Here is a 24,398-nt window from a genome sequence, read left to right as displayed (position 1 = left end):
CATATAGGCAGAGGTGGAAAGTAATGAATTACATTTACTCATGTTACTGTAATTGAGTAGCTTTTTTGTGTATTTATACCTTTTAAGTCAATTTTAAAATCTGTACTTTTACTTTTACTTGAGTACGTTTTTAAAAAAGGATTGTAATTCGCTACATTTTAAATCATATCCGTTACTGAGTAAAAATAAATCGTAGGCTTACTAAATAAAAAATATTGCATGTTGCAGCGTCTGAACCATCGACATATATACTGGACAATTCGTTTCCATAGGCTCCAATACAGTAATCCCTCTCTACTTCGCGGTTCGTTCATCGCGGATTCGCTGCTTCGCGGATTTTTTCTTTGGAGCATTTTTCAGGGGGAATTCGCAGATTCGCGGTATTTTTCACTGATTCGCGGTATTTTTCTATGCGAAATATCAAGAAATTCTTGTTTATTTCATCAATTTCATCATAAAATGCACTTTTTGTAATAAAACTAAAAAAAAAACAAGTAAAAAAATTTTTTTTCTTGAGTTTTACCCACAAAAAGAGAATGTGATCATACGATAATTCAATAGGGAGTGTGCTTTCACAGACGCGGAAGTGATAGCGTCGGTGAAACGCCGGCTGATCTAGGAAACCCCCGAGTGTTCGAGCGTCAACGAAGTGACACGGAAATGCCGGGCTTTCCAGAAGTAAGTAAGATAACTTACTATGAGCTGATAGTTCGTTGGATTGATCGGTAGGTTGGAAACTCTGATCATGAATCTGAAGAAACGATGACTGAGTGGTGAGCTGGAAAGGCGACTTCCGTTTATAGCCGCGGTTTGTGACGTAGGTGCAACGTGGAGGGAATCCCCGCGAGAGGCATGCTGGGAGTCCCTACTTCACGGATTTTCACCTATCGCGGCCAGGTCTGGAACACATCTACCGCGATAAACGAGGGATTAGTGTAACAAGTTTTTGTGCTAAAATGGGAGGTAGCCACCACCGCCATTTTGACCGTGTCACAGGTTCCGTCCAGCCCAGACAATTCCATAAAAGGGAAGAGAGGAGGAGCTGAGGGTGGGGTTGTAAGGCTGGGATCAACTGACGACACCCGGTCGAACTAGCTACAAGCTAACCTGAAGCTAACCCTGGCTAACCCAAAGTCAACGTGGAGGTGGGTGCCGAGCTAACGGATGTAGCCACCTAGCTACAACCGGAGCTAACTCTGTGGAACACCCATCGACCACATGGAGTTCAGGTGGAGGTTTGTGGCGCTTTTTCATGAGAAGTACCTTTCTGTGAATAAAAAATATTAAATCGGTAAGTTTATAAGTTATTTCCGTAATGAAAATATATTTTGCTTTGAGCAAGTTTTCACTATTTATCACGTACCGTATTTTCAGGACTATTAAGTCACCCCTGAGTCACACCAGCCATTAAATGTTTAATGAAGAAGGAAAAAACATATATGTCGTATTTTGGGGGGGAAATTTTATTTTTCTTACAAAATCTGAGACCAAGCGTTTCACATTGCAAGACAAGTACCGGTAACAATAACCGAATAATGCGCCGCAGCAGCGCGCCACGGTCTCCAGCAGAGGAAGGCGGTGTTTGAAACCCTCCCAGTGGGACAGGGGAACTCATTCTTGGGTCGGAGCCGGCCCGCAGCAACGCGGTGTAGCTTACATATTTTGTTATATAAGTTGCTCCGGAGTAGCAGGACCGGCCAGACTATGAAAAAAAGTACGATTTATAGTCCGGAAAATGCGGTAGTTAATAGTATTTGAGATAAATTAGCAGGCTAAATACATTTCATATATTTCCAAAACGTAATACCTGTTTGTATCTTGTACAGCCAACTAGCCTTCATTCTGGACTCAGTACAATTCACCAAAAGTAAAGAGACATTATACAGATGAAGTAAGCACAAGATAACTTACTGGAAGAAACAGAATTATTATCATGAGAACCAGAACAAGACAGCCTGATAACAGTCATGTGAAAATAACAGTTAAAAAGTATGTATGTTTAATAGAAATAAAAATATTTTAGAATTAGTGTAACTCACTGTGATCCAAACAATAAATCAGCCATAGCTGATTAGTAAATATGACATGAGGTCTGGGAGTTTTTAAGTTTCATTCTTTTATTACATTTTTTTCTGAGATCTGTTAAAAGGTCACCATGGCAGCCTGTGTGTCTCCAACATCAGCTACACAACGCAGCAAGTGTAAGTTCCAAGTACCTGTCTTGACCACTTCATGTGTGATTTTGTACTTTAAACAGCTAGGCCAAACCTGTTATTTTTTTCTCCATAGCCATTTGGATCATTGGTGACAGCTGAGTGAGGCGTGGTGCCCAGAGAGCTGCAGAGACCCTCAAACAACCTTGGCCTCGCTGACGTCCGTGTCTCCTGGTTCGGTTGGGGCGGACTGAGGTGGAAAAACCTTCTCCCCTTCTTTTTCAACTCCATGCATGGAAGAGCAGCTCCTGATCTGCAGCGTGAATCTGGTGAACATGAAGGAGGACCTGCACCGGCTTCACCTTCTCCACCCTCATATCACACTGTTGAGAACTGTTCTTCCTTCACAACCCAATGTTCCACTCCATCTGCAGCTCTCTGGGCCCCTTTTATTATTTTAAGTATTTTTTAAATGTCCCGACACTTTGTGTCCTGTTATTTTATAAAATGTGATGTAAAAAAATGTTTTTGCTCAATTACTGGAATTTCTTTGGTTAAGACAAAAAAGGAAGAATCATTTATGCCAAGTTGTTTCTACAACAGGCCCGTTTTAAGTCCAACAGTTTCTTAGCAGCTAATAGAAATGTGTTCTTTACTAACTTTACTTGGTTTAAAAATCTTACTAAAATAAACAGAGTGCCGTATTGCAAAACCAAATCTTACTTGTTATGTAAATATTAGCTTTGTAGATACTTTTTACAGATAGATATTTGTGTGCTAAAAAAAACATAAACTTAAATAATTTGTCATTCTTTATTGAAAAACAATAAAATACTGGTATACAGAAGTGTGGGAAAATTGATAATGTGAAAGTATTGCTCTTTAAATGTAATTCTATTTATCTTTAAAAAGAAAAACTCTAAGAATGTCCTGTACAGCAACATGACAGAAGAAAGGTGGTCTGTCTGTCGGAATGTGCTGAACAGATTTGCTCTATCAAGAGGAGCGTTTTGTGTAAGAGTTTATGTTATTGTGATATTGGTTTGGGTTATGTCTCTGACATGATCCAGGTGGAATGGAAGGTGCCACTAATATTAAAAGGATTAAAATAGGTTCTAAAAAAACAAGGCAAGCAGTGCGACAGCCAAAGCAAATTAAAAAGGTACATTTATTACAAAACCCTGATGATGCCAAGGAAAAAAAAGCATTCAATCAAGTGTGCACAGGGCCCCAAGGGACAAGGCGGTCCAGTCCGACCCTGCTGAGCTCTCGACCAAGGAATCTCCGAGGCCGGCGTCATCGTCTGGGAACCACAGGATCGCCGCACGGTGGATCCAATCCTCCTCGGCCCGGCTCCTGTGGCACACAACAACTCCGGCAGAAAATAGGTCCCCGGCACCAGACCGCTCACAGAGAGAGAGCAACTCTAACACTGCCAGGCACTGATCAATTATTTACGGGCGGGGGCAGAGTAACTCTGCCCGCCTGCCGTGTTGCGCTCTGTGCCCTGGCGTCTCCGGCCGCAGATCTTTCTCCACTGTAGCTGCTGCTTCTCCAGCCATCTTCTTCGCCATCACCTGCTGGGAACTCCTGCTCCTCCACCCCGCCTTCATCTGCTGGAGACTGCTGGTCCTCCACACCGCCATCAGCTGTCTGTGGCGCGCCGCTGACGACCAGCCCAGGCCCAGGTCTCACCTCTCCCTGCCCGCCCTGGATCCACCTCCACCCACCCAGGCTTAAGCTTCCCCTAGCCCGCTTGACGTCCATCCGGCCTCTACCCTGTCCCCTCTCTCACCTGTATCACACCCAGGCTCATCAGGCTCCCCCATCCCCGCAGCCTTCTCCCACCCACACAGCCTCTCCAACGTCATCCACACCTCCAGGTAACCCATCCTCAGCATCACCCCCCCCCCCCCCCCCCCCAACTTGCTCACCCTCACCCGGCTGCCACCTGGGACGGACATGTCATGAAATTAGAGGTGCACAGACCTTATCAAAACTGACCTAAACATTTTTGGCCTATACCTTAGAAATCTGGCTAAATGATGAGCCAGACTTTCTGGAAGATGAATTTCCGTCATGGTCCCTGTGTCACCAGACACACAGCAGCTGGGAGCTCTAAACTGGGTGGCTATATAAAAAACAAAGAAACAGCACATTTATAAATGTTTAAAAGAGCATAAAATCAAGTGTAACAATAATCTGTAAAACAAATTAAAACTAGAAGGTGATAATAAAATGTTTACATAGAAGATTATTAAAAATAGTTCACCTTTGCTACGGGTAAGGCTTCACGTCAGCCTGGACGAGTGCATTCTTGCAGACTACTAAATCAGTCTGACAGCCAGTGTCTTGGGTAGATTTAGCCTGAAAAAAAATAGAAGCACATTGTTGTTGCAGTTTATAAAGTCAGATAATATACAAAAGAAACTGTCCTATAATAGGCGCTTTATAACATTCCTAGTGTGTGATGTTATTATAACGTAAAAGTCAGTCACATATGATGCGAAGAGCCTGAAATGCAACCTCCTGAACAGAATTCCTTACAGAACTGGGTCACGCTGTGCTGGATTTCACGCTGTAATTATGTCTGTCAACTAGTGCTTCGTTAGTTAGAGTCACTGTTGCAGAATTACCGACTGACACAAAAACAACCCGAATTTTCTCCGAGCCTGACAGTAATAGTCATGTGGACCGTTTGGTCGGCCAGGGCTTCAATATATGTTCCGATTCGCCGCTGATTCTAAACGTATATCCCGTTCCACATTTTGTGAACTTGACAAATTAGCCCGAAGGCAGTGCAGACCTAAGTGAACCACGTCTCTCAAACTTTGCATTTAGGTAGGGAATTGAGCTGCAGTATATCTGCGGTCAGGTCTCTCTACGAGTCCGAGAGCTCCACAGGCGGTCAGCCCGTCCAAGAGCTCCACGAGCGGTCAGCCCCGCCCGAGAGCTCAACGAGCGGTCAGCCCCGTGTGAGAGCTCCACGAGCAGTCAGCCCCGTCCACGAGCGGTCAGCCCCGTCCGAGAGCTCCACTAGCGGTCAGCCCCATCCGAGAGCTCAACAAGCGGTCAGCCCCGCAGCAGCTAGTAGGCGCCACATCGGTCAGACATGCGCCGGGCTGACCGCCGGGGAGAACCGGGTGGAAGAATGGAGCACAGAAGTGTCCCTCCGAGAGCTCCGTCATATTTCAACCCATTTTTATGTTAAATGCACTGGGTTTTACCCTTGTACCCAACGACATATGCCCTATTAATTATTTTATTGTATTTTACATCTAAATTTCATAGTTAAACAGTACACGCTACATGTTAAAATGATAGTTAGCTAGCTACTTCGATAAACTCAGCTAGTTTAAAGGTGGCAGTGACCTAAAATACATACATTTAATTTAACTTACCGAAAAAAAATGAAGAGGAGACTCCTTGGACGCTCTATTAGTGCAAGTAATACCACAGCAAGTCATTTTGTCCAACAATTGCACAAATAATATCCAAAACAGAATACACAAGCACAGAGACTCAAAGTCCCGAAACAGTTTCCAGGAGAGACCGAGGCTGTACTGAGGCCTTTCCACGGAGCTAGCTGGTCACGTGGGTCTGAGGCGGCGGTCACGTGTGTCGGATGCTCATTAAAGAAGTGGTAATTCCCCCCTCAGAGTCTTACTCCACCCACGTATCAATTTTAAAAACTGCAACATTAGTAGGCGTTGCCTGGAGGACCGAGAGGGCGGAGCCGCAGCAGTGACGAAGACAATGGCTAACTAGACGATGCTAGCTCCCTTCACTCTGAGCAGTTATTAGAAGTGGAGGACGTTTCTCCCCCTCCTTATCCAGACACTCGAGAAGAAAGGGACCAAGTCTATTTGGAGGAGACAAGCGGACCTGGGCCTTATTGTTTTGAGCTTGTGAGTTGCCTGAAATCACCGGAACCAACCCAACAGAACCAGCTCTGAATGTTAAGTAGCCGTTAGCCATAGCATCAGATTAGCTGCAGGGTTTTGCTCCACGGCCCAAGAGAGCTAGTATTCAGCATGCTTTAGAGGTTTATCTGCTTCAACACACCTGGTTTTAATCAGCAACAAATAGCTGAGCTGCTTAACAGCTAATCTAACCTGTTAAAGCAGGAAAACCACTGAAACTTGCTGGATAGCAGCTCTCCAGGAGCCCTGGGCTCAAGTTACAGTCTGCTGCATAGAAAGTTATGAAAATACCCCATGAGAAAATTATTCTGTAATGTGTTCAGCCCACTAAAACTGCCCTGATTTCATTATTTATTTACTGATAACAGCTGCTTTCTTGGTTGATCAGGAGCTTCCAGAAGAATGTGCCTTTCAATGACTCTGTCCCCCTTATTTGTTATATTAATTTAATAAATCTCAATTTATATATTTCCTGTTTTTGTTCATGTCCATAAATACTTAAACATGCTTGAAATTAAAACGAGCTTTTAACAGTGAGGTGCTAGTTTAAATCATCACAATAGAGCTAGTTAAACATGCAACAATGTGATAATTCAATTAATGTAATTTATAAATATCCATTAAAATATCAAAACTGGAATCAAAATGAGATATTTGGCAGCACAAAAAACTTGTCAAACACAATATTTATTATAATTGTAGGCAGACAGGAGACAGAGCTGATGGAGGTTCTCAGTCATCGAAGGATGGCTGAAGGCTTTCCAGGAACAGGAGATGTGGTGTTGTCTCTTCCCTCTCTATTCTGCCAGATGAGCTGATAGGTTACAGGTGTGTGAGGACATCCTCATGCTGTCACAACCAGATGACAGGAGTTATCAGGTGATCAGCCAGGCTAATGATCAGATGCAGAAAGAAAACACATTCAGGACAGTGTACAATAATCTGTGGTGTTGCTCACCTTATGTGCTCTTATAGAGTATTAACGTGTGCCTGCCTCATGGTGTAGAGTCCATATTTTGCTGAGTGTCCTGCAATAATGCAGGTTATTAGTTAATTTACTTTTGATAGCAAAAACAAAATATTTAATGTAAAAGTTATTTACCAGGTGAATCAGCTCACACGTCACCACCAAGTGTCACAGGGGCAGAATCAGTAGCCTCCTTCATGATGTCATGATGTAATCACATACTTATTTAATTGTTAATATCTTAAAAATTCTGAAATGTTTAAATTTTTTTTACCTTGAACAGTTCACTAAGCTTGCACTGTCACTGAGGTGGAAGCTGGAATTAACAGCAGACACCTCACATCTTGGTCTTTTCAGGGGTGTGGACGCTGCACTGGGACTTTCTGGAAGATGAATTTCCGTCATGATCCCTGTGTCACCAGACACACTGAGGCTGGGAGCTCTATTCTGGCTGGCTATGTAAAAACAAAGAAGCAGCACATTTATAAATGTTTAAAAGAGCATAAAATCACGTGTAACAATAATCTGTAAAACAAATTAAAACTAGAAGGTGATAATAAAATGTTTACATAGAAGATTATTAAAAATAGTTCACCTTTGCTACGGGTAAGGCTTCACGTCAGCCTGGACAAGTGCATTCTTGCAGACTACTAAATCAGTCTGACAGCCAGTGTCTTGGGTAGATTTAGCCTGAAAAAAAAATAGAAGCACATTGTTGTTGGAGTTTATAAAGTCAGATAATATACAAAAGAAACTGTCCTATATAGGCACTTTATAACATTCCTAGTGTGTGATGGTTATTATAACGTAAAAGTCAGTCACATATGATGTGAAGAGCCTGAAATGCGACCTCCTGAACAGAATTCCTCACGGAACCGGGTCACAAACTGGATTTCACGCTGTAATGATGTCTGTCAACTAGTGCTGCGTTAGTTAGAGCCACTGTTGCAGAATTGCCGACTGACACAAAAACAACCCAAATTTTCTCCGAGCCTGACAGTCATGTGGACCGTTTTTTTCGGCCAGGGCTTCGAGATATGTTCCGATTCGCCGCTGATTCTAACCTTACATCCCGTTCCACATTTTGTGAACTTGACAAATCAGCCCGAAGGCAGTGCAGACTGATATTAGCTAAATTAAGTGAACCACGTCTCTCAAGCTTTGCATTTAGGTAGGGAATTGTCTTTAGAAGATGTTAAAACTTTTATTTAGCTTACTCACCTCAGACTGGAGCCCGTCATGGTGGGGGAGCAGAGTCGGTGGGCTGCATCTAAATCGCGGAAGAGCCACGGTGGGCACAGCCTCCCTCTTCAAACGGAGACATGCAGAATCGCGGGTAAAATGCTGGTTGCAAACTACAGCACCAGGCGGGAGCTGAATATTTTCCAGACACCGATTGCGCGCAACCACTGGCGCCTAACTTCTAAGTCCAGCGGAAAGGAGTGCAACCCCACAGAGCCACCGCAACCACACTACACTACACCTTCTCACCATACTAACACGATATGGAACACTAAACCTGAACTACTTTCCTAATTACACTAACAGCCAAACACTAACTAAACTACAATCAGTGGCGTGTCCAGATCTTTTAAAATGGGGGGGGGCCCAGGTGAGGTCCAACTTTGTGCATGGGTGGCACCAATGGTTAGGCTTTCTTGTTTTACCCCCAAGCCTTTTGTGGACAATGAAAAGCCTATTTAAAAATAAATTAGTGTGGTGGCACCTGGGGTGTCCAATCAGATTCCAAGGGTGGCATGTGCTACCCCAGGCCACTCCCTGGACTACAATATCCAACAGCCAAACTAACACTAAATAATTATGTATAACACTAAAAGCTATGCTAAAGATTAGGATATGCTAATGCTATATGCTAATGCTGAACTACGGCTAACCTCCTATACTCGCTTGCAAATCCAACTCCCAACTCGCCACGAGGCGTGGCCGAGACTCTCGATGCTTTTATAACTTTGACACAGAGCTGCTACGTAGTACTCTACTGGTATACGTAGTATCTTACTCTTGAGCCATTGGCTAAAGTGTATTCAAAATGACTCAAATTCTATGTTTTAAGCTGAAGGTGGCGCTATTCTGTGTAATTTAGGCAGAATTTTTATTTTTTAAAGAAAATTCACCAAAATGCTAAAATAATGAATACACACATTTAAAACACTATTAGACACTCATTTATACAGTTCATCAGCAAAAAAAAGTTAATTTAGACGTTACTTGCTCTTTAATTATACAGAATTTTAGGCTTTTAATACACTTAAACAGAAGAGTGAGAAAAAAAATCACCCCCCTCAGAGTTGTCATGAGTGTAAACTAGATCATTTAAACAAAAAACGTTTTGGTACCAGGCTGTAAACATGTTTATTTCTGCTGTGAAATTGGTATTTTTAACATGGGAGTCGATGAGGATTTGCTCGCTTCTGATACCAGCCCCTAGTGGATGAATGTGGAACTGCAATTTTTCTTACTTCCGGGTTGGCTTCAATTTTGAAGCCGCATTGTGGGGGCTTGGTCCGAACAGAAAGAGACACCTGCATGAGCACCGCATCCAAACCGGGGTTTACACTTTTGATAATGAGGACAAACAGCCATTTTTACCGCAGTTTTGCTCAAAAACATCAGTTCAGTCCCTGTGATCCACTCGCTGTTTACCTCCTCTCCTGTGGGTTGGAACCCGCACCTTCGTGCACAGGTGTGACGTCATCAGAATTCTGTTCGGTTCGGTAACCAGACTCGGTTCCGTGTTTGAAATGTGTTTCTCTACCGCTCCGCACGGAAGCGGCAAAATAACGTTTAGCGCTCATAGCAAGCGGATTCTCAGCGCTTTGCTCATAAAACAGAAGACCTGCAGACCTCTGTGAGTTAAAACATCCTGATACTGTTCAGGTGTAAACATTGTGCTCCATCCCTGTGTTTGAACTCAGAAGATGCTTCTTGATGCCACAGATATGTGATGATGTAGCTTGTTTCTTTATTTTAGTCCAGAATAAGAGATTAAATTATTACTAAAGTAGTTCAATGTAGTTAAATTAGTCATTCACATGATTCTAGCATGCTGCAGTGTGTGTGTGTGTGCGTGTGTGTGTGTGTGTGCGTGTGTTGTCCGTTTTACGGCGGGTGTCAGTACCGATGCTCTGGCACAGCGTGTTGCCTCCCGACGCACAGGAGCTTGTCACCTGCTGACAGCAGGCTGCTGTCTTTTCCGTGGACTGCATCTAGCCGGTCATTATCACGTGACAGCGACTAGTCGATGACAGGCATAAAAAGTCACTATAGAGCGGTGAAGTCCACTAGTGACTAGTTCATACAACCCCTGCTACGGCTCCCCAGTGTTCTGCAGCATAATCTGCACGTTCTCTTTGAACTTGATATCAAATTTTTGCCTCCTCTTTGTCTCCGCACGGTTAAAGTTACCCTCGCGGTCTGTCGCTGGCAAATCAAAAGTGAGATGGATGACACAACCGACCCCCGTACTTGCTTGTTACCACATTCCACCCAGCCACAATAAAAAAACGGCCATTATTCACCTCTCCGACACCGGCCATAATATGATACCCGGCAGTTAATTAAATACAGGCTAATATTAGAGGATTTATGGTAAGCATACTTAATAACTTTAAGTCCTACAAGAAGCCCTAAACTCGAGTTGTAATATCCATTTTAAAGTGTTTATTGAAAGCTAGAATTCTGCTCCAGCTTACCTTGAAGAAAATATGTAGCTGTTTATGCTTTGAATGATGATCTATTATGTTCAGTAGAATACATTTTACAATCATTACTTTATATTTTTATGTGAAGACAGTACATGCATCTATAACCCAGTTTATCTGGCTTCTATAGCAACTAATTAAAAAGAAATTCAGTAAAACTGTATGGTTCATCACAGTAGATAAAAAAGTGTTAACTGTGAAAAAACGAACACCAAACTTGTACAACATGTACAATAGCATTTTTAATAAAGCATTTTACCAACATTATGTTTAGTCATTACATATGCACAAATAAGCTGAATCATTAATTATGAGCAATGTACTCAAGACCTAATGAAACTCTTATGAATAACTTTATTTTGATTATTATTAAAATTAAATGTGTCTGTGGTTTAAAATTTGAAATAACTAATTTTAGGGTTGGATAAAATTTTAAAATGTAATTTTACATCTCAATATTTTTGGTTTAGTTCAATATTTCTATATGTACAAAAATAGTATTTTAATAATCCCTTTATAGGTTAAATATCTTCCGTGGTTGGTTGCCCTGCATATAGCAAACGTTCTGAGGGAGGAATCAGAATTATGGCTTCCCCAAAGATGCAGAGAGAAGAAGAAAATGGTTGGCTCAAGTCAGCAGGAGCAACCTCACCATGACCAGAGATCACAATAACAAAAAGCTGTGTGCAGTGAGTTTAATGTGCACTCTCAGATGTTTTCTATCTGTTTTCTATCTGTTCTGCTCTCAGCTGCACAAGGCTGCAATTAAACTTTTAAACGTGGCAGGAAATCAACTAATACACCACTCTACAGGCACATTTTGAGGAGGGACAGTTTACTAAGACTAGGCAAGGCAAGGTGAGACTCAGGGCTGATGCTGTGTTTGTTCATCGCCCTGAACCAAGGAGGAGGAAGGACCCCGCAGTGAGAAGTACAGCAGAACCACTGCATGTTGATCCACTGACCAGCGACCACACATGTTGTACTCAAGTAAACTGTGGTACAAATCTTTTGAAATATTAAGACATTTTTATTTATTTTATTTAAAAATGATTCTTTATTCTAACAGTGCCATTATAATTTCAGAGAATTAGGAAAGCAGCAGCAGCAGTGAGGCAAATGAGATGAGGGAAAGCGAGGGGGGACATGAGATGGTATCAGGAGAGAGGGACATCCCAGGAAGCCATGAGGAGCCGGCGTCAGGGCCAGGAGGAGAAAGGAACAGGCTATGCAACCAGGGAACCCAGCTGGAAAACCTAACGGAGGAAACAGAAAGTCAAAAAGGCATGAAAAACACAAGAGGCATTAAATGGAGTAAACAGATGATCAAAAAGGCCGTATAGCTGTTTTTCAGTGGATTCAACAGGATACAGGTTTCTTCAGGACATGATTAAACCTGATTGGTAGCTAAGACTCGTGCTCTCATTGGTTCCACCCAAGTTCCTCCCATTGACGCTAGAATCGAGACAAAAAGATCTGTAACACTGTAGATTTGAGGTTTGTACCTGTAGAATTAAATGTGTGTTTTGCGAGTTTTAATTTCAAACTTGTACCTTGATTTTTTCAATTTGGAAGTCTGCTAGTTACAAAATGAAAGTTTCATGTTTCTGAATGAATGTTTGATGTTACAAAATGAGAAGTAAATGTACAAAATAAAAGTTTGATTTTACAAAATAAAAAATACATGTACAAAATACAATGTTCCTGTTACAAAACAAGAAATACAAGTATGAATTGAGAATTACAAGTTAGAAAACTAAAGTTACAAGTTACGAATCCAAAGTTACAAGTTACGAATCCAAAGTTACGTGTCATGAAACATGTTGCAAGTTACAAAACTTGGTACAAGTTACGCTGAATATTGTCCCAATCCTAGCTCCATAACAAGGTAGCTGCTGATGCTAGTATTGTGAACCACTGTTATTTGTTTACTTTCATGCTCCTAATTATTATGTAAATTGTATTTACAGCTGCAGCAAAAGGTCTGAGCCATGTGTCTGTGTCCTACATGCGTTTTTAAATAACAGGTCTGATCTAAAATAATAACCTACATCTATAAATCCATCTAGAACTGCACCGCTACTTCTGGACTCTAGACGAGTCCCGTTAGCATGACTGCAGCAAAACTGCTAACCGTGCTCGCTCCGGTAAGCAGAGAACAAGTCCTTTGGGAAAGCTACGACACACACACACACACACACACACACACACACACACACGCGCGCGGAGAGAGAGATGTAATCTAAAAGATGATCTCTATATTTCAACATTAGAACCTCTATGACATCCTGGATTAGTATAAACAACGAGTTGAGCTAAGGAGTTACTCCAGCAGCAGGAAGATTTATTCTGGTGAATTGTCGGTTAAATATTTTCCAGAGTTATTTCAATAAATACACACAGCAGTAAAACTGTAGATTACTGAACTATATTGGGACACATGATGGAGCTAAGACTAGCTGAGAACTCGTCAGCTTAGAGCTCCCAGTGGAGCACAGAAATGAAATATTTAAGAAAAGTAAACAAACTGTACCGATTTTGGTTCTGAAGATGAACAGAATCCTCCTCTATGTCCAAATCGGATCGCAGGTCTTCTGAGTCAAACGGTCTAAAACATGTCTGCACCTCTGGTAGTGATATCCAGCTGGCGGGGTCGAAGTTCGGTTGAACTTCTCCGGTAATCCAATATCCGTTCTCGTCGCCGTATCCCAGAGAAAAAACAAATCTGATGGACTAGTAGAGGCTTCAGAAGCTACATCTGATTGATGACACATTGTTCTCTGCTATAACGCTAACGCAGAAACACCGAAGTCAGGCGTTGTTTACTACAGCTGTTTCAGCAGAGCTCCATGTGAAACGTCACCAGCTGCCCAGGGCTTAGACCGGAAGTTAGTTTCTGTTTTTCCTGCGCCGGTCACAAACATCAGATTATCATACAATTCCAGCCGTCAAAATCCAAAAACCTTTTTCATCTGAGATTTTAATACACATTTACACATGCTGTTCAAACGAATTTTGCCTCTGGCCGATATCTTTAAATGAGTGAGTGAACCCACTACCAAGGATGAACTCTGCTAACTTTAAAAATCAGCTGCTCTAAATAAGCATGAAGGTCAGAGAGGAGCTCTAGGATGGACATGGATAAAGGAACTGTAATGTAGAGGTAAAGTAGGGCAGGGCCAACGTTAGCAGCTGTCATACGGTCCATCTGAAATGTTTGACTTTCATTTAGCGTGTTATGTGACAGGTTAGAGCACAGTCTCATGTTAGAGTTTTGTCATGAGAACATTGAGATACCTCACATACTGATGGCATCTAAAAAATAACTTTGTTTTTTTCAAAATAAAGAATAATTTCAATCACAATTGAAACGTACGATCCTAGATAAACCTCATCCAATCAATGTGCACGTCCTGTTCTCACTGATCCTTCCATCAAACTGTGTGTGTGTCCGTGTGTGTGCGTGCGCACACGAGCGTGTTGTGAACTGGTGTTGTGGTTTTGCACTGATGTAACCATCTTTACGCTGACAAAAATGTAACTAAGTAACTTTTACTTTGAGTACATTTTATTTACGATACTTTTTACTTTTACTTGAGTAAAAATTTAGGCAAGTACTACTTGTACTTGAGTAAAAAATTATCAAAGTACTGGTACTCGTCCTTAAGTAGGAAATTTTAGTACTCTTTCCACCTCTGAAGTGGACTTATGTGTAGCTTTATCTTTCATCTGTAGAAAAACCTCATTTTGTCACTTTATTTGAACTAATTAACATCTTATTTACACACACAATCTCCTGTCTGTGGAGGCCTGCAGCAGAAGTTTTCAGTAATTGTTACTAAACTTAACCCACAGCTATGCTGTCTGACTAAAAGCCCAGGAAATGAACCTGCACCCGAAGCACACCCCGTTCTAAAAATACAACATGGCCGCATCATAAAAACAGGATAGCGTGGCTCTACATTGGTGCAACAACAGAAGGGAGAGATGCTGAGTCTTTATTTATTCATGTTTGTGATTGATACCCAAATGCAGGAGGAATACAGCCCAGGGTAAAACCACCCAAACGTTTCTTTAACCACAAATGTTATTATGTATGCAAATGACTACCTGAAACCTAAACACTGTTAAAGGGCAGATACACAGAACTCTACAGTAGAGAGATACATCACGCACCCCCTCCGTAGGGAGGCAGTGCTCGTTGGATCGCCCAACATCTCTGTGATGTGGTGAGTTACGCTGAACACTTCGGATTGGTTGGGCTCTTTATGTCACTTATAGTAAACACAACATTCACACTGAGCTACTCGTGCCAGCTTCAAACAGCTGGAGAGGCACAGCAAGCTGTCTGTGGTGGTCGACGCAGCTCCAGAAGGAAAGAGCAACAGCTGAGATGGAGAAGCAGAAAATTCTCCATTAATCCCCGAGTGTTTAACAGAAGTGATGTTCAAAGGCACATATTAAAAACTCCCACAGTCTGTAGAAATATATACAGTCAGTTTTATAGTACAGTCTAAGTGCTCTTCCTGGTCTGACTGCTGTTTAGAGGCCGCTTTAGGCTGAGCGTTGTGTTTGTCTCACCACTTCCTGCAAGACTTTTAACATTTATGTGATGTTTTTAAGATCAAACAGGAAGTACCGAACATGAAAGTTTTATAATTACACCCTTTTTTTCAACTTTATTTTCATTTATTGACATAAAATAAGAATACAGAACTAAATTGCTAAAAGCCAAAATGAAAAAGGGGACAGAAAGAAGAAAAATGTATGTTATCTGCCCCTTTTAACTGAAATAACTTTAATACAAATGAAACAATCATATGATTGTTAAAAAATTTGAACAATATAATTTCTGGACTGGTTGGCCGACACAACCTCAAACCATGAACCGAAAAAAAGAGAGAAAACAAACTACACAGAAAGAAGCATGAAGTTATATACATATATACATACATATATACACATATGCATATATAGACTTGTTCCCTTTTTTTTTCTTTTACCCCCCCAACCCCCTCCCCTCACGTGTTTATGTAACGGATCTATATAAGTTAATCATTTCATTTTTTATCTCTTTTTTGAAAGTCAATATTGTTTTTGCTTTCTTGATTTCAGTATTTAATTCATTCCACATTTTAACTCCATACATGGACACACAATGTTCCTTTATGAGTATCCTATGTCTAGGTATATCAAATAATTCATGTCCTTTTAAATCATATTTGCTATGTCTTTTTGTAAATCTTTTGATTAAACCTGCAGGTACGTTCCTTTTCTTTGCAATATCCATAAATTAAAAAATATTGTAGTCCACCAGATTATAGAATTTTAGTGTTTTTAATTTTATAAATAATGGATTGGACGGATCTCTGTAGTTGCTCCTTGTGATTATTCTTATTGCTTTTTTCTGTAAGATGTAAAATGAATTTGTGTAAGTTTTATATGTTGTTCCCCAGATTTCAATGCAGTAGTTCAGGTACGGTATGATCAGTGAGTTATATAACAAATATAGGGAATTATTATCAAGTAACCCTTTTGCTCTATGTAACAGTGCAACAGTTTTAGATATTTTAGTTTTGACACTGTTTATATGCAGTTTCCAAGACATTTTTTCATCAATGATGACTCCCAAGATACTTGACGTCTTTAACTCTTTTAATATTAATCTCATCTATATTTAATAAAATTTCATCATTTGAATATGCATTACTAAATATCATAAAGCATGATTTATCACTGTTTAATGATAGTTTGTTCCCATCAAACCATAGTTTAATATTTTTCATCTCTGTTTGTATCACTTCTATCATCTGCTCAACATTATCTCCTGAATAGTAAAAAGTTGTATCATCTGCAAATAAGGTGCATTTTAATATATTGGATACCTCAACAATGTCATTTATATAAATGCTAAATAGCTTAGGGCCCAATACCGACCCTTGTGGTACACCACAAGTAATGTTATTTATATGTCATTTTGTGTTGTTTATTTGAACATATTGCTGCCTATCGGTAAGATAACTTGTTATCCATTTTAGGGCCATCCCTGTGATGCCATATTTACAAAGTTTTTTAATAAGAATTTTATGATCCACTGTATCGAATGTTTTTTTAAATCAATAAAGATACTTATGAGATGAGTTTTTTTTTGGCAATGGCTTCAGATATTTCTTCTGTTAATTCCATTAGTGCCATGGATGTTGAATGATTTGTTCTAAAACCATACTGACTGTCATTTAATATCTCTTCTTTGATCAGGAATCGGTCCAACCTGGCAATATATAATTTTTCTAGTATTTTTGAGAATTGTGACAATAAAGATATTGGTCTGTAGTTGGAAAAGACATGTTTGTCTCCACTTTTATGAAGTGGTATGACTTTTGCAATTTTCATCCTGTTAGGAAATGTCCCTGTTGCAAAAGATAAATTACATATGTAAGTCAATGGATTAATAATACTTTCTATTATATTTTTTATTAATGTTATGTCTAAACCATCACAGTCAGTACTTCCTTTATTGATGCATTTATTGATAATATTTCTTATTTCATCACTAGTTACTGGACTTAAATATATATTGTTTTTATTGCTTTTGATATTCTCGCCTATACTATAATTAGTTCTTTTTGGAATGGTTTTGCCAAGTCAGGTCCAACATTAGTAAAAAAAATTGTTAAATTCGTTTACTATTTTACTGGTTTCACTAATTTAATACTGTCCGTTTTCAAAATAATTTGGAACAGTTGAAGCTATTTTATTTCTTTTTATGACATTATTTATTATTCCCCAAGTTGCAATAATATTAACTTTGCTTTTTTCTAATAAATTGCTATAATATTCCTTTTTTTGTCTTTTGATTATAGAAACTAATTTATTCTTATATTTTTTGTATTTCCTTTCTGCTTCACTTGTTGTTAGTTTTAAAAAAACATCTATATAATGTATTTTTTTTCTTACAGGCATCCAGCAGCTCTTTTGTCATCCATGGTTTGTTCATCCTCCCTCTTTTTGTCTGAGTTTATGTTTTACAGTTTTTGTCATATTGACTACATAATATTCCTATAAAAGAATTGTAAGCCATGTTTACATCATCAACATATACTTCTTCCCAGTTTTGTTGTTCCAGATCTCTTTTTAGTGCATCTATAGCGTTTTGTGACCTGTCCCTTATAAGTTTTTCCATTTTCTGTTGATTTTTGATCTGGTGATTTTTATAGACTGTGAAAATTGGCAGATGATCACTGATATCAGTCATCACTATTCCACTTCTCTCTATCCCTTCTGAAGCATTAGTAAATATATTATCTATAATTGTTAAGCTACGCGCATCAATTCTTGTTGGTTTGGTTATCAGTGGAAACAGACCCAGTAGATACATTGAATTTATGAAGTCGTTTGCGGTCTTTGAATTGTTTACATTTTCCAGATCAACAGAGAAATACATCCTTGTTACAGATTCCACTCAACATTTCAGTAATTGTATTTGTACATGATTCTACACAAGATCCAGGCGCTCTATAGATACAACTTATTATTATGTTTTTTGTCTTTTCAGAGATGATTTCAATAGTGATCATTTCCATTACATCTTGGATGGCTGTTGACATGTTATGAATGACTTTACTTTTTAAATTGTGACATACCGGTACATACAGTGCAACACCACCACCTCATAAAGTGGGAACCTTCAAAGTGGCGTGTGTAGTTTCCTGCCACTAGGGGGCAGTACATACATTTCAGGGTGGATTTACACCATATAACCGTGACTGTCACTAGTTAAAAAAACGTTATGGTAATTGTTGTCACCTGTTACGGGACTTTGATGGTCTTTCACTTAATTCCATCGAGAGAATGCAATGCCGATTGTAGTTTTCTGGCGCTGTTTTTTCCGGATCTGCTCGGGATCTTGTGCCTGCCGATGACACCATCATACTACGGCAATACTGCCTGGCCAAAATATATTACATCTCTTTTTATTCAATTCTTTCACATATGTTTTGGAAATAGATTAGCAGTTTTGTTACTAAATTTGTGTTTTTTACTACCTAAATGTTTTTGAACGTGGTAAGTCCGTAAGACGTACGTCCAGCCAATTATCTAGTATGACATCATCGACAGGAGCAGGACCCTGAGCTGGCCAGAAGGAAACCAGGGGTCGCTCAAAGACACTAGACCCGAGCACTAAGGCCCAATCCCAAAACTCGCACTTGCACACTCGCGCCCTTCAATTGCGCGTTCCTGACTAGGGGTGCGAGTGCGTAGGGTTTCCCGATTCTCAAGTGTGGAAGTTGACCACGCCCCCATTGCACCCTTAATCTGCACTTCACCCAAGTCTGCAGCGATGCGGACCTCGGGCAAGAGTATTACCCACAAGTCATCGCTGCAGGAGAAAAGGCTCAAGTTTCTTTTCTGATGTATATGTATTTTCTAATGAAATTAGTTAATTTTATGACGATTAGTTGATGCTCTAAAACTTGTAGACAAAGCAGCAGTAAATTTATTTCAAATAACTGTTTGGCTGGTAATAAAGGTTTTTGAAAAAACTATCACAGTGACCAGCATCCCGGCATGCATTGCGATCGATGACTCAATGCTTCCTCTCTCAATTCTGTTATTATTTGCACACTTGTGTACCACACTCGAAGCCTTATAGCACACTTTCTCCAAGTGCACTTTGCTGAAGTCCGCAGGGCGCAGTGCGAGTGTTGGGATTGGGCCTATGTACTTTAGACCCGATTTTTATGGTTATATGGTACGAAGCCGCCAATATTTTTCAACAACTGGACATCATTTTCTTCATTTTCAACAATGTTTTGATGGACACTTACAGAGATTAATGGTAAGAACTGCACATTGTTTCTTCTAAATAAGAAGAATAAGATTTATCATTAATATTTTTATGTAAAATGAATAAATGAGAAGTGTTTTTCTTGATGTGTGCATTAAACCATTAAAGTGCTCTCTATGCTTCCCTGACTTGTATGAAAAGTTTCAAGCAGGATTTAGATTTCTACAGAGCAAACCCAGAAATCCCCTTTAGTTCAACACCTTCATGTTAGTCACAGTAAATCATGGTGTTTACCTAAATCTGCCCTTGTTTAAACATCCAGTAATATGTAACCGTGTTCATGTTGTTGTAAGAGTAGAGATCAGAGACTTTGGTGGAGGTGATCAGTCCTGCTCCAACCCTGCATGCTGCCACAGCTGACAGCTGAGCAGAGAGGTGGTCTCGGTGTGGAGCCACCCAAGCAGTCCTGGCTGACGCCTCGCTGGGATGTTACAACGCAGCACTAACATTTCTTTAGGCTCAAGCTCAATTGAAAATTAACTAAGGAGAAGGGTAAAATTGTCTTGCAGTGTGTCTTATGAAATATGTAAATTTTTCTTGGAAATGGAGGATGCAGTATCCTGCAGCTTGTCCAGCTTTCTAAAACACTTTAGCATGAAAGTGCATCTGTGCAGATATTTCTTGTTGGTTTGACCTAAATCAAACCAGATGTTAAAAGTATTCTCTCCAAGAAATGTTCAACTTCTGACCAGTTGTATCTTGGTCCTAAACAATTTTGTTTACCACGTTTCTGTTTTTAAGAACTTGTATTTGTTTTTCATTGAGGTTGTGTGTATTTATCCTGCATGAACTGTCAGATCAACATCATTTAACCCATTTAGGAGAGTCAAGGAGAAATTCTTACAGTGGGGTCGTGCTTGCAGCTACCCACAGTGCGGGCTATTTCACAGTTCACAGCTTAAAACATTTTAAACTCAAAATTAGGCCAGATGCTTGCTCTGAGGTATTTTACACCATGGAATGAAATTGTTGTCACATTTCTTTCAGTGTACCCATTGTGTCATTGAAGGAAGTTCCCATGGCTGCACAGGAAACCGCTACCTGCTGCTAATATTTTCACTTACAAACAACCATAGATTTCTATGTAAATAGGATTAAATGTGCACCAGTTCATAAAGAGCATTTAAATAGCCCGGTGTACCATTTTCAAAATCTAGCCAGTCTGGCCATGACCCAAGATGGATCTCCGTTGTTGGGCGGGGCCTAGTTGTCTTGCAAACTGTCTCCACACGTTATTGGACAATGAACAATGTGACATACTCACCTCCGTGGATGTCAGTCTATGGGACAGTCCACCATACACCTTCAAAAAAGGTGCAAATACATCCTTTTTCTAAACACGGACCTCAATCTGCTCTTGACTCAAAGAAAAGCCCAAGTGAAGATGGTCCAAAGTTCACGCCAATGCTGTTTCAAAAGAGCCATCGCCATCTTAGTTTTGCTCAGTCGCCCACCAAACCAACAGAGCGCTGGGATTGGCCCACCAAACTGACAGAAGAAGAAAAGATCTTTTCTATAGCGCCTCTCAAAATAAAAATTACGAGGTGCTTCACAAAAACAAAAAATGTAAAATATAAAAATATATATTTAAAATTAGTAAAAATATATTTCAAATGAGTAAAAATAGAAAATTATGATTAAAAATGTAAAGAAAGAGAGAGAGAGAGTGAATAGGAAAGAGGGAAATCAGTGGATCCTGAGGAAGGTGGAATAGGTGGGGAGAGCAGAACAAGGAGAGGGTGATGAAGGTCACACCAAAGACTGAACAGGTGAGTCTTCAGCTGCTTTTTAAAGGAGACCACTGAGTCCACTGATCTCAGGCTCAGGGGGAGAGAGGTCCAGAGTCTGGGGGCCACAGCAGCAAATGATCTGTCACCTTTGACCTTTAGCCTAGTGCTGCACAACCAGTAGGCTTTGATCACTGGACCTCAGGGACCTGCTGGGGGTGTAGGGATTAAGAAGATCACCAATGTAAGATGGTGCTTGTCCATGTAAGGCCCTATAGACCAGAACCAGGACCTTGAAATGAACCCTGAAGTTGACTGGCAGCCAGTGAAGCTGGAGGAGAAGCGGGGTGATGTGGGTGTGTTTGGAGGACTTGGTCAGAAGCCGAGCACAGGCATTCTGAACCACCTGTAGACGGTTCAGGGAGGTTCTGCTCAGACACGTGAAAAGAGAGTTACAGTAGTCTAAGCGTGAGGAGATGAAGGTGTGGAGAACTGTCTCAAGTTCAGAGCGAGACAGAATGGGACTCAGCTTAGCAACGTTCCTGAGACGGAAGAAGAAAGAGCGAACAAGAGAACTGACATGAGAATCCAGGGTGAGAGCTGGGTCAAAGGTCACGCCAAGATTCCTGACAGAAGGTTTGGTGTGAGAAGCAAGCTGACCAAGAGAGTCTCTGACTTTGGGAACCAGCTTGTCTGGGGCACAGATGAGGATCTCAGTCTTATCTTCATTCAGCTGTAGAAAGCTCCCACCATCCAGGTTTTGATAGAGGCTAAGCAGGTGTGTAACAGCTGCAGCGTAGACATCTCATGGGGTTTAACCCTCTCAGGCTCAAAATAAGTTTTGATAAAAGGACGAACAACTAAGTCCTTCAGGGGTACTCCTGAGTTTAAAAAAATGCTCAAGAAATACGTATGTGGAGTAACCTGGTTGGTAGGTTTTAACATTGCAAATCTGCAACGACTGCCTCCAGAGGGTTAAAGGAGATGAACAGTTGGATGTCATCTGCTTAAAGATGGTAGGAGATTCCTTTGAAGGAGCTAAGAATGTGCTGAAGAGGAAGCAGATAGAGGAGGAAGAGCAGAGGCCCAAGCACAGAACCTTGTGGGACACCATGGGTAAGGGAGGTGGTGGAGGACCTAAACTTGGAGACGGCCACAGAAAAGGAGCGCTCAGAAAGATAAGAGGAGAACCACTCCAGAGCAGATCCTGATAGGCTTACCCAGTCTCTCAGCCTCTCCAGTAGCAGGTGATGGTCAACAGTGTCAAAGGCTACAGTCAGGTCCAGCAGGACCAGAACAGAACAGTCCCCTGCATCACTGTGAGTCAGAAGGTCATTAGAGACCGTAAGAAGAGCTGTTTCAGTAGAATGAGCTCTACGAAATCCTGACTGGAAGCTATCATAGATGTTATGTTAATCAAGAGCAGCTGTGAGTTGTTTAGCCACAACCTTTTCCAAGATCTTGGAGATGAACGGAAGTTTAGAGATGGGTCTGAAGCTGCTATGGAGAGAGGGGTCGAGACTCAAGACTATTTATAGAGAGCACGCTGGGACCGATGGACTGAAAAGCACTTTTAAACAAAGATGAGGGTACAATGTGGAGGGGGCATGCAGAGGTCTTCATAGAGTTAACTAGTTGGGTTAACTCAGGCAAAGAAACAGGAGCAAAGCTATCTAGGATGATGGGCCGGGTTGGAGTCGGGAGAGGCAGCGATAAGGCTGAAGGAGAGATGCTAGATCTAACCTTATTGACTTTGTCCACAAAGAAAGACAGACAGTTCTCACAGTCTGTAACAGAGTGGATGGAGGCTGTAGGAGAGGCAGGAGAGACGATGCTGCTGATGGTGTTAAACAGCACCTTGGGGTTCCCTTTGCTCTGGGACACCAGGTTGGAGAAATAGGAAACCCTAGCATCTCTGACTGCAGAGTTAAAGGATGACAGAAGATCCTTTCGGTGCAGCAGACGGACGTGGAGATGGGTTTTCTTCCACAAACGCTCAATTTTTCTGCATTGGCGCTTCAGGCTGCGAAGGCTGTCATTAAACCAGGGAGTAGGGTTCACTGCAGGAACTGATCTGGTTCTGACAGGACAGATGTTGTCCAGAATGGAGAGGCAGTGCTCGTTGAACTGAGAAGTTAAGGAATCTGGAGAACAGGGTGGATCAAAAGCAGCAGAAAAATTGCTAGCTGTGCTGTCATTAAGAAAATGAGAACCAACCATACGGCGAGCAGGAGGTGGGAGCGCAGAAACTGACAAGTTAAAGAAAATGCAATGGTGATCTGAAATATAAACGTCCTCAGGATAAACACTGTCAGCATTTAGACTCAGGGTAAAAACAAGGTCTAGAGTGTGCCCCCTGGTGTGTGTGGGGCCAGAAACATGCTGGGTAAAGCTGAAGGAGTCCATAAGGCTGGAGAAATTCATGGCAAAGTGATCGGTGGGATCATCAACGTGGATGTTAAAGTCACCAACAATCACCAGTCTGGACAGCTTCACAGTGGAGGATAGAAAGTCACTAAACTCCTGAAGGAAAGAACTGTTTGGACCAGGTGGACGATAGACCACAGCACAGTAGAACATGTCCTTAAGCCCGACTTTAATCAGCTGCAGTTCAAAGGAAGCAAAGTGACCAGAGGTTGTAGAGCTACATGGAAGATGGTCTCTGAAAACAACAGCTAGGCCTCCACCACGACCAGAACCCCGGGGCTGGGTAAGAAAAGAATAACCACTCAGGCAGAGTTCAATCAGACCAGAATAATCAGATGTTTGCTGCCAAACTTCAGTCAGAAACAGAAAATCTAGGTGTGCTGAGTGAGGTGGAGGAATCAGAAACTACAGAGACAGCTGGAGTTAGTGCACGAAAATTAGCAGGTTTAGATCCACGGTGTTTATAAAAACTACTTATGGAGGGAACAGGAGGAGGAACCACTGAAGAATGAGGATAAACCGACCTTAAAAAACTTGGACGGAGAAACCACACTACAATGCGGCCTGGCGGGAGCGCGGAAGTGGCGCTCAGGTTGCCAAACCAAGGACAAGAAACTAGAAGATCACGCCG

The 24,398-nt window shown here is 41.1% G+C and overlaps 1 long non-coding RNA gene across 1 annotated transcript; it reads right to left on the bottom strand.

The window, feature by feature from the left end:
* Positions 1-6,804: 6,804 nt before the first annotated feature.
* On the bottom strand, positions 6,805-7,239 carry LOC129162026 (uncharacterized). The gene is made up of 3 exons (XR_011517212.1): positions 7,179-7,239; positions 7,035-7,104; positions 6,805-6,925 (listed from the first exon to the last, which is right to left on the bottom strand). It is a non-coding gene; the product is annotated as an uncharacterized lncRNA (long non-coding RNA).
* Positions 7,240-24,398: the final 17,159 nt, after the last annotated feature.

The sequence above is a fragment of the Nothobranchius furzeri genome, chromosome 1 (assembly GCF_043380555.1).
Source record: "Nothobranchius furzeri strain GRZ-AD chromosome 1, NfurGRZ-RIMD1, whole genome shotgun sequence".
Taxonomy (NCBI): Eukaryota; Metazoa; Chordata; class Actinopteri; order Cyprinodontiformes; family Nothobranchiidae; genus Nothobranchius; species Nothobranchius furzeri.
Note: the sequence above shows the minus strand (reverse complement) of the source record. Positions and strands in the feature narration are given on the sequence as shown.